The sequence below is a fragment of the Balearica regulorum genome, chromosome Z (genome assembly GCF_011004875.1).
Source record: "Balearica regulorum gibbericeps isolate bBalReg1 chromosome Z, bBalReg1.pri, whole genome shotgun sequence".
NCBI classification, from domain to species: domain Eukaryota; kingdom Metazoa; phylum Chordata; class Aves; order Gruiformes; family Gruidae; genus Balearica; species Balearica regulorum.
In genome coordinates, this window is record NC_046220.1 from 1,283,157 (window position 1) to 1,292,475 (window position 9,319).

The window sequence follows — 9,319 nt, forward strand, 5'->3', positions numbered from 1 at the left end:
AAAAAAAAAAGGAAAAAGAAAAAGAAAGATAATGTTTTAGAGGAAAATGGTTGTATGAAAATGTAAGTTTGGTGAAGTCCACTGGTGTACAGTTTACCCTCCATAGTCAATCTCAAGACTTAGGCTCGAGGTCTGGTTATGGCAGCTTGTCAAATTACGTGATCATGACCATGATTGTGGACTGCTGTACATGCAGAACAGGACACCTTAACTCAAGGCACTCTTAGATAAACAAGTCTTACCACATTGCATTTCTGAGGAACGCAGCGAGTGACGTGCACCATGGCTCTGCAGGAGTACAGCAATGCAAGAGCGATGGCTCAATTTGAGCCTGAGCCCTGCTAAGGAGTTGCAAAGGACTGAAACATACCATTTCTGAAGCTTTATTCCCTTAGCCTCTCTGCCTTTTCAACTGCCTTGCAGCCAGTTTGCTCCTGAGGAGTCCCAGGGGATTCTCCTTGGACTCTTCACAGGTACTGAGCCGGTCCAGTGACTCCCATGGCCAGAAGAGATGGGTGTTGCTCTCCCATCCCTCTCTCCTGCTCTTTTTCTCCAGTCCCAGTCACTCGGTCCCATTTTTGCGTCCAGATCAGCACGGTGGGGAGAGCTGAGATGGCAGCGAAGAAAAAGAAACACACAAAAACCTGGAAACCAGTGGTGACTCATCAGACTAACGAGAAGGTCTGCTGTCACAATTACTGTCTCAAGCCCCTCGTGAAGGGCTGGAGCCTGCAGGATGCCTGTCACAGCCGGCGCCCAAACCCGGGGGAGTTCTGAGCCTTTTCCTGTCACTGGCCTGGAAGCCCCCGCCGACCGGCCAGACCCCGAGCAAGCTGTCACCGGCTTGGAGTGCATCTCTAAATGTGAACGTCTGGGAGAACGGGAGATGGCTACCTCACGTCATCTTCCGTAAATATCTTCCTCCTCGTTACAAGGCTGGGACTATCATCACCATCCACCCTCTGTCACTTTCTGTCAGTTTGAAGGTTTGTGTGCATAATCAGGGTGATAAAAGACCCTCAATCCTCTGTTGGCACCTGGAGATTTACCAAAGATTTAGATCCATCATTTACGGAAATTAACTTCTGCTACAAACCACATTGGCCTTCTAACTTAATGACAATTTTAGGTTTGATTTTGCTTGGCTTTAGTAGAACTAACATGTATTTAAGAGGTCCAAGCCACTTTGATTTATTAATGACCTCCTTCAAAAGAACTGAGAGTGTGCAATAATCTAACTCTGCAATCTTCTGCTCTAAACACATCAATTATTATTATCAGTCATAATTAAGCATTGAGTGGAGAAGCCAAGAAGGTTTTCAGATTCCAAGGATTTATACTTGGAGCGAGTCCAGAGGAGGCCATGGAGATGATGGGAGGGCTGGAGCACCTCTGCTGTGGAGACCTCAGGCTGAGAGAGTTGGGCTGGTTCAGCCTGGAGAAGAGAAGGCTGCGGGGAGACCTTAGAGCCCCTTCCAGTCCCTGCAGGGGCTCCAGGAAAGCTGGAGAGGGGCTGGTGCCAAGGGCAGGGAGTGACAGGCCAAGGGGAATGGCCTGAAGCTGCAGGAGGGGAGATGGAGATGGGATGGGAGGCAGAACTCCTTCCCGGTGAGGGTGCTGAGGCCCTGGCAGAGGGTGCCCAGAGAAGCTGTGGCTGCCCCTGGCTCCCTGGCAGTGTTCAAGGCCAGGTTGGATGGGGCTTTGGGCAACCTGGGCTAGTGGAGGGTGTCCCTGCCCATGGCAGGGGTGGCACTGGGTGGGCTGGGAGGTCCCTTCCAACCTTCTAGGATTCTGTGATTCTGTGATTCTAAGATTCTATGATTTGACAATTCTGTGATTTGATGGTTCGATGATTCTAAGATTATACCCTAAAAGTACTTTACAGCAGTTGCTCCTCCCATGCCAGGATGCTTTCTGTAGGCAGAGCCATCTCCTGTGGCTCAGGGCCAACGCAGATGAGGTGCTCTATTCTCCAGCTGAAGTGCTAAAGAGGTTTAGACAGCCAGGAGGAACTGGCTGTATCAAAAGACATCCCAAACCCTGAGCTTAGGTGCTGATGGGGTGTTCAAGGGAAAGTGTGTCAGCAACTGAAAGAATAAAACGAAGTGGGGAAGCAGGATCATTTGGCTCAATCTACAGCCTGGGTCCGAAGACTGAGGCTAGCAGAGATGATGGGAGCTGGATGGAGGTGGGAAAAGGAGAGATAAGAGGTAGGTGAAGGCAATCTGGGTCATGCGGCTCACATTTTATCAAGTAAGAGAAAAATGAAAGTGCCTCTGTATGACCGCCCCAGCCTCTCTCCTGCCCTTCACAAGTGTCACTGGAGAGGTACAGAGGTTTCTGCAGGCCCCAGTGCCGCTGGCTGGCATATTGACATCCCTCTTTTGGAAATGTCTTCAGGAGAGGCAAAACCAGGGCTTGGCACAGGCCATTGGAGAGCGTGCTTGAACTTGTATTGAACAGAGCCCCACTGAAAACACTGTTCTGTGAACAGGCTGTGGTTCCCAAAGTCTGCAGTTTTACAGCCCCTCACCAAAATAATCCATCCCTCTTCCTGTCCCTGTGTCCTGTCACCTTTCCCACCCCTCCTGCTGGGATGCTGTGAGCTCCCCGCAGTGCCCCAGTGATGCAGCCCTGAAATCCGCTCCACCAGCCCAGCGGCAGCAAGCCCAGGGTAGCTGCAAGGTGTGCTTGCGCTTCTGTGTGCTGCTGGCCATAAGACCAAATAAAATGAAATAAAATTAAATAAATGACCCTCACTTCACAGTGAAGATCAGCAATGACACTTGTCTGCAGCTTTACGTGGCTACTGATTCTCTTGAAACTTGTAGGAAATTCAAAACTTTGAGCAATAAGCCTCCATCAAATCTGTCTGAAACGCTCAATGAATTTAAAAATTGTTAAAGGCAGAGCAACTTCACTTTCCTCGAAAAGCAGACTAACGGCAATGGAGGCACACTTGCAGGGAACTATTGCACACAGGGAGAAAAAATGTTCCAATGGGGCAAATACTTCTGGATGCTGTACTTCCTGGATTTTCTTTGTTTATTTTTGCTACTACTGAGCGTGCTTTAATTAAAATTAAAAAGTGAGCATTTTGCTTCTAGCAAATAACTTCATTGTTCTGCCAGCGAGACTATGAGCATGTCCTAACAGATCTTTCTAGTGGCACAACTGTTTTTCAACTTTGGGAAACCAAGTTTAAGTCAGTGGCCTGCAGGGTTAAAGACACCACACGAAAATATCACAAAAATTCAGAGAAACATCGTTTATAAATGTGACATCAAGGGCAGTTAGTCAATTTGCTGTTACTTAAAGTTATTCCCTTAATTCTATGGGGGAAAAAAATAAATAAAAAAAAAAAAGAGTAATCTACCGCGATGGCAGGTAGATTACTCATGGTCATGAATAATCAACACGCCCCTTCAACTCACACGGACCTTGAATGTTCTTAGTAGATGCAAATCCATCCTCATTTCTCTGCTTATTCAGTAGAGAGCAGGCAAGGATACAGCTTAAGGAGAATCTGGACTTTTTCCGGTCGAGCTGCTGCTAAGGGCGTAGGAGAAAATACATCAAGACCTAAACACAGAGCATACTCTCTGTGCATCGTTCCAGGATACTGCTGCCATCCCTGACACAGGGACTTTCTCACCAGCATGTCCCTCCCTCACCCCGCCACCATCCCCGCGTGGTGCTAACGCCAAAAATAAGTCCTGCACTGCACGATGCTCACTGATTGAAGGACAGGGCTGAGAAAGCAGAGATGTACCTCAGAGCTGAAAAATAGCTCTTGTCCAACCTGAGCTGTTGCACGACTGAATTAACTCGTGTATAGCATAAATCATTTATTTTTGTTTGGCTTTCAGGAATCCATATCCAAGGAAGAATTTTTATGACCGCCAACAGGCAGTTTGCCAGCAACCTGAAAAATTTCACCTGCTGGGATAGAGCAGTTTGCACTTTTGATGTAGGTCACTCTGCCCTTCCTGCAGCTCCACAGTCACCCCTTCTTCCCCACTATAAACCAGCTGCAGATTTTTTTCCATCTCCCCTGAGAACCAGGGACCGTACCTGCTGTGCAGAAGCTCTGTTAGAAAATACCAAGGCCAGTTTTAAGAACTGTCTGAAACACACAGTAAATTTTGGCTACACAGAATGGTTTCACTGGAGCTATTTTAATAGAGATCTTGAAAAAGTCTTCCAAAACTTGTGGAAATTTACTGCTTAACATTATAAATTACGTGCAGCTGCTGTTGCAATACAGCGATCGCTATTTACCTCCTAGCTCAGTTACTATAAACATTTCCCATACTTTAGCATGGGAAAAAATGTCTACACAAAAAAGCTCGAAGTTGGCCCTGCACCATCTTGTATCTGTTTTTCCCCACTCACAGCAATTATCCACAGCCCTTCCAGGCACAGTCCAGAGGTAAGGAGCCTGGTGAGCTGTGGGACTCAACTGCTCTAAGACAGGTGACCTTGAAGAGTCATCGAAACTAATAGCTTGAAATGTCACACTTTGGCCAATAAAACCAGCAAACAAAACTGTCAACGTTTTAGTAAGAGTTCTTATTAGCTTATTCTCCCAGCTAGTGAAATTGGCAGGTCAAATGTTTGAGATATGGGCTTGAGACAGTATTATTTCAGGCAGACGCCGCACGGTGCCAAGCAAAGCGTGGACGTGTGAGCCTGTGACTCCACATGCCGAGACATCTGCGGCCCCGCACATCAGAAGCAGCTCTCAACATCACCGTAGGGCAGAAGCTCCAGCAGCGCCCAGCAAGGGCACCCACTGCCCCTCGGCAGGACACAGGTCGGACTAGTGCTTGTGCTAAAACTCCAGCATGAAATCATTGCCACGATTTCACCTTCCTCACTCATGGCGATGCCTCTAGCAGAAATGCATCTCTGCTGCAGATGTGCAAATGTGGACACAAGTGGCCCATGAGAAGGGGGATGGAAAGGCAAAGTGCTACGTCAACGGCCATGGAGATGGCTCCAGCAACTCTAATATGAATATGCAGAGGTACAAGCCTACCTGGGAGCTCAACATTCAGAAAGTTCATTATATTCATTGATTGTCTGTGAAACACTCCTACTCTAGTGGTAGGTGGTTGGTGAGCAGCGTGAGGAGAAGTCAGGAGCTTCACATGTCCCACAGCTCTCCACACAGCATGGGGAGCCAATCCTTGTCCAGAGGCACAGGTCATGGAAATGATGGAGATTTTATTTCAGAAAAATACCTCCAGCTGGTTCCAGCAGGGAGCGGAGCAGAGCTTGGGGTAGCCAGGATGGGAGGTTCGGAAAGGGCCGTGCAGGCACCAGATCACCACGGGGAATGAAACCAATTTTATGGGGTGACGGAACCACAATGATGCAGGACAGCTAGCAGTTGTCCATGTGAGCCACCACGTGGAGCCCCAGGAGAGTTTCAGAGGTCCTGAGAAGCACATTGCCAGTCTGCAGAGGTTCATAATACTTCAGTATGAATCACTCAGCTCTTAATAACAGTCTTCATCCCTGTTGTAGAAAGGATGCCACAGAAATCAGCTCACCGACACAAACGCTCTTCTACACAGAGCAGTGCATTTCACATCCACGGTGCGATAACTGAGGTTACTCTGGGAAGGACTGTAGCTTAGGAATCAACGAATAGTGTGAGATGGTGAGTTGAATTGATTTACAATGTTCTCTAAGTTACCTCTGAATAAAATGATCAGTGATGTGACTCGTGTCTTGGTATCTAGATAAATACAGATGTAAATAGTGATGTATGTTTGAGAATATTGAACTTAAGGTCCCCCCTCTAAAATTGTTATCCCTTGTAGCTATGAACAAGCCAAGGAAAAATTCATCAAGTAGTTTATTTGTAATTTAATATACTTAATATTGATATATACGTAAGAGATTTTTAATTTTTTATATATAAACACTATGAATTATTAGCTGATTTTTATTTTATGTATTACTGAACACTTGCCTCATTTCTACAGCTAATCAACTAAATCATTATGGAGACTTCTGCATGAAGAGGAATGAGACTATAAAACTGGCACAAAATCGCACAGCTGTTGCATAGACACTCTCTTAAATAACCAACGCACAACAGACACGCATAGAGTTCCTCCTAAAATAAACCGTACAGCAAAGTAACGTGACATGCAGTACTGTAAGTGCAGCACAATGCAGCCACAGTTTCGGTAGTGCACCCGGCTGTACCGATGCCATTTTATCTCATGGGGCTGTAACGCCAATAGATGGGTTGGACCAGCAGCTGGGCAAAGGTCTGAGCTCCTCCATCCCACCCCCATACCACAACTCTCCCGGGGGGGTCTGGCCATCCTGCAGTAACAAGGGTGGGCATTTTGGGGTCGTTCAGCTCCTTTTCCGCATTGTTTCTCAAGAAGCAGCAGAGCAGTGTCTGGGACACAGAAGAGAAGGCGAAGGGCAGGCAGCCCAGAGTGGAGGTGAGCAGAAAGTATTTGATGAGTTTAACCCCAGGCGTGTTCCTTGCTAAAACCAATAACAAACATTTTGCAGCATATCCACAATAATGATTTGTCAGTGTTGCCTAATTGCTTCTGTCATGAATTAAATAATCCTGGTGCTCTTGTTAGCAATTCCTTGATAAGATCTTTTGAACAGGAGGTTTCCAAGCAATGATAACAATCTAAGGAGTTCAGCAAACAGCATCCTCAGCCTGCTGCTGCACTCAGATCTGTCTCCTGAATTTTTATTGAAACCAGGCTGAAACATGAGCTGTCTGTTCCCATACCAAACAAAATCCAGACAAACTGAGATGCCTTGCAGAACTGGGCTAAGAGTTGTTGAGTATACTGAGTACAGTGAGTACACCGAGTATCGCTGAGTAGTTTAACAGCAGGAAAAACTAACATCAGCGAGAACTTTCCAGGAAAACAGCTCTGACTGGGAGAGCTACCATCGATCTCTGCTGCTAAGCTGAAAGCTGTGCTCCAGGGGCAGCGGGCAGCGGGTGGCTGAAGCCTTTCCCACGGCTGCCTCCACGAGGCTGCAAACAGACAAACTGAGAAGAGTCCGCAGGGTTTGGGGATGCCCTCGGTAGGAGGATGCATGGCTTCAGTACTGCACCACGACACCATGGCACAGACACGGTGGGTGCTGTTTGAACACGGGCTTCAGGCTGGAAGGATTCAGTTTTTCCTTCTAGGTACCACTCTTGGTTCATCTTGCTTCCTTCAGCCTTCCTAAGTTTGAAGACCCTGAGGGCTGCTGTGATCGTCTGCCTGGACTTCCATATAACACGTTTCATCAAGTGATCTTGTGGTGGCTCAAGATAGGACACAACCTTGGTCTCAACCTATGACATGGGATCAAAGCTCCAAAACTGGAGCCAAAAACTGACATTTTATTCCCTGTCCACCACATGGAAACTTTAAACATTAATGATATAATTCCCCTCACATTTTTATTCGTCACAGCAAACCGGTGGCACATATGCCTGTAATTGTCTAAAAGCAGAGATACCAAGAGCATGCAGAACATTTTAAAATAGAAAATCTTCTGAGAGAAATAAGCCTGCAATGTTGTGCAGAACATGGATTCAACTAGCACAAAATTATGTAATTGCAGGTATTTTCCCCTTTTTCCTTGACTAGTTTTGGTCCCTGTATAGAAAGGCACAGGTAGAAAAATAATTAATACTTGCAAGTACTTTAACTAGCCTGATGCTGCACATCTCTGCCTGAGCTTGAGGAGGACGCTGCCTGCAAATCTTGTAGCTCATCTGTCCTAAGAAATCCAACTGCAGGCCTTATTTGCTGTGTCACTTAATAGCAATTACGAAACACCACCCCCTCACCTGCCTGTGACAGCTTTGGTGCTGAATGAAAAACCCTTGAAAAACGGTCTGTCTTCAGCCCCCCACCCTGGCGCCTTCCAGGGCTTTCCTCTTTTTTTTGAGGAGCATCCCTTGAGATGCTCTAGAGGCAGAGTCTTATTCTGGCTGTGGGCACGCTCAGAAGAAACAGATGTGCTCAGAGGGGTCATCAGACCTTCGAAAAGCCTCTCGAAATGAGGCTGGAAATAAGGATTACCTAAAAGGCTCTGCAAGGAAAGGCTCAGAGGAGTTCTGTGGGTTTGTGCATTTAGTGTCTGGACATGAGTATTCATGTACACAGAGCACCAGGAGATGTTTGTGCCACAGACCTGGGGTACCAGCTCCTCTGTACCGCTCCCACCGATACCTGCAGCACAAAGCTCATCCTTAGCCCCATACTGCAGAAGGCTTGGACTCAAGTGACGGGTTCAACGGTTTTAGGTGGGCTTTCGGCGCACCCACAAGATGTTTTAGACATTTCTGAGAGCAGGACACTGTCTGTGTCAACTGGACCTTCTCTCCTACACCTTCGTGGACAATGCCAGACTCAGCAGGCTGGTGATTTCCCAACGAAAAGTCTGATTTCAGATCCAGGAGGAACGACGTTTGCTTTTGTCCAGCTGAATCCTCTCCACGTGGAGGATGCTGATGGGGATAGCCACGTGGTGAGGAAGAGGTGCAGCTTTCCAGGCTGTATCTGTCGTGCAAATAAACAGTGAGAATTCTCGCTTCCCAGGGCTGCCAACCCCGCAGAAACATTCGTTTTCAAAGAAGTGGAAGGTTTTATTAGATAGCACAATCACGGCAAAATGTGTTGTCTGGCATCAGACAAGGCGCATCAAAGAGGAGAATATCCAGGCTGGGAAAGCTGGCAAGTAATCGTAGTTTTAAAATCACATACAACAGGAAGAAATTCTGGTTTTGGTGATTCAGAAACAAGCTTCTCAAAACCAGTATGTTTGCATCAGTGTTGTCAAAACCAACATTTTTGGCCCCAAAATGTCTACAGTGACTTCAATACTGTAAAAACTTATATAGATGTTTAATAAGAATTAGACTGAATAATAAGCATTTTTCTAACATTGCTAATGAGAAATCTGAGTAAATAGCCACAACAAACTTCTGTCTGTGTGTCTGGCATTGCTTGCACTGAGTTACGACTGCATAAATTAAGGTTGAAAATACACATGGTTATGATTCTGTAAGAAAAGCAACGGTAAAGGGTTTCTGGAATTCAAATATCTGAGCTGGTGCTACGAATGTAATACTTGCTTAGGCAACAGCAGTTTCGTATATAAGCTTCTTAAGTAAAAAAAAGATTTTAACAAGTATAGAGAACAACAGAGCTGCAGACTGAGGCTTCTTGTGTAAATACCACAGCAGTGCCACAGCAGCACCGAATTGTCCCCTCCAACAGGAACAAATGAAAGCCTCCAGAAAGCCATAGACTATTTGCTT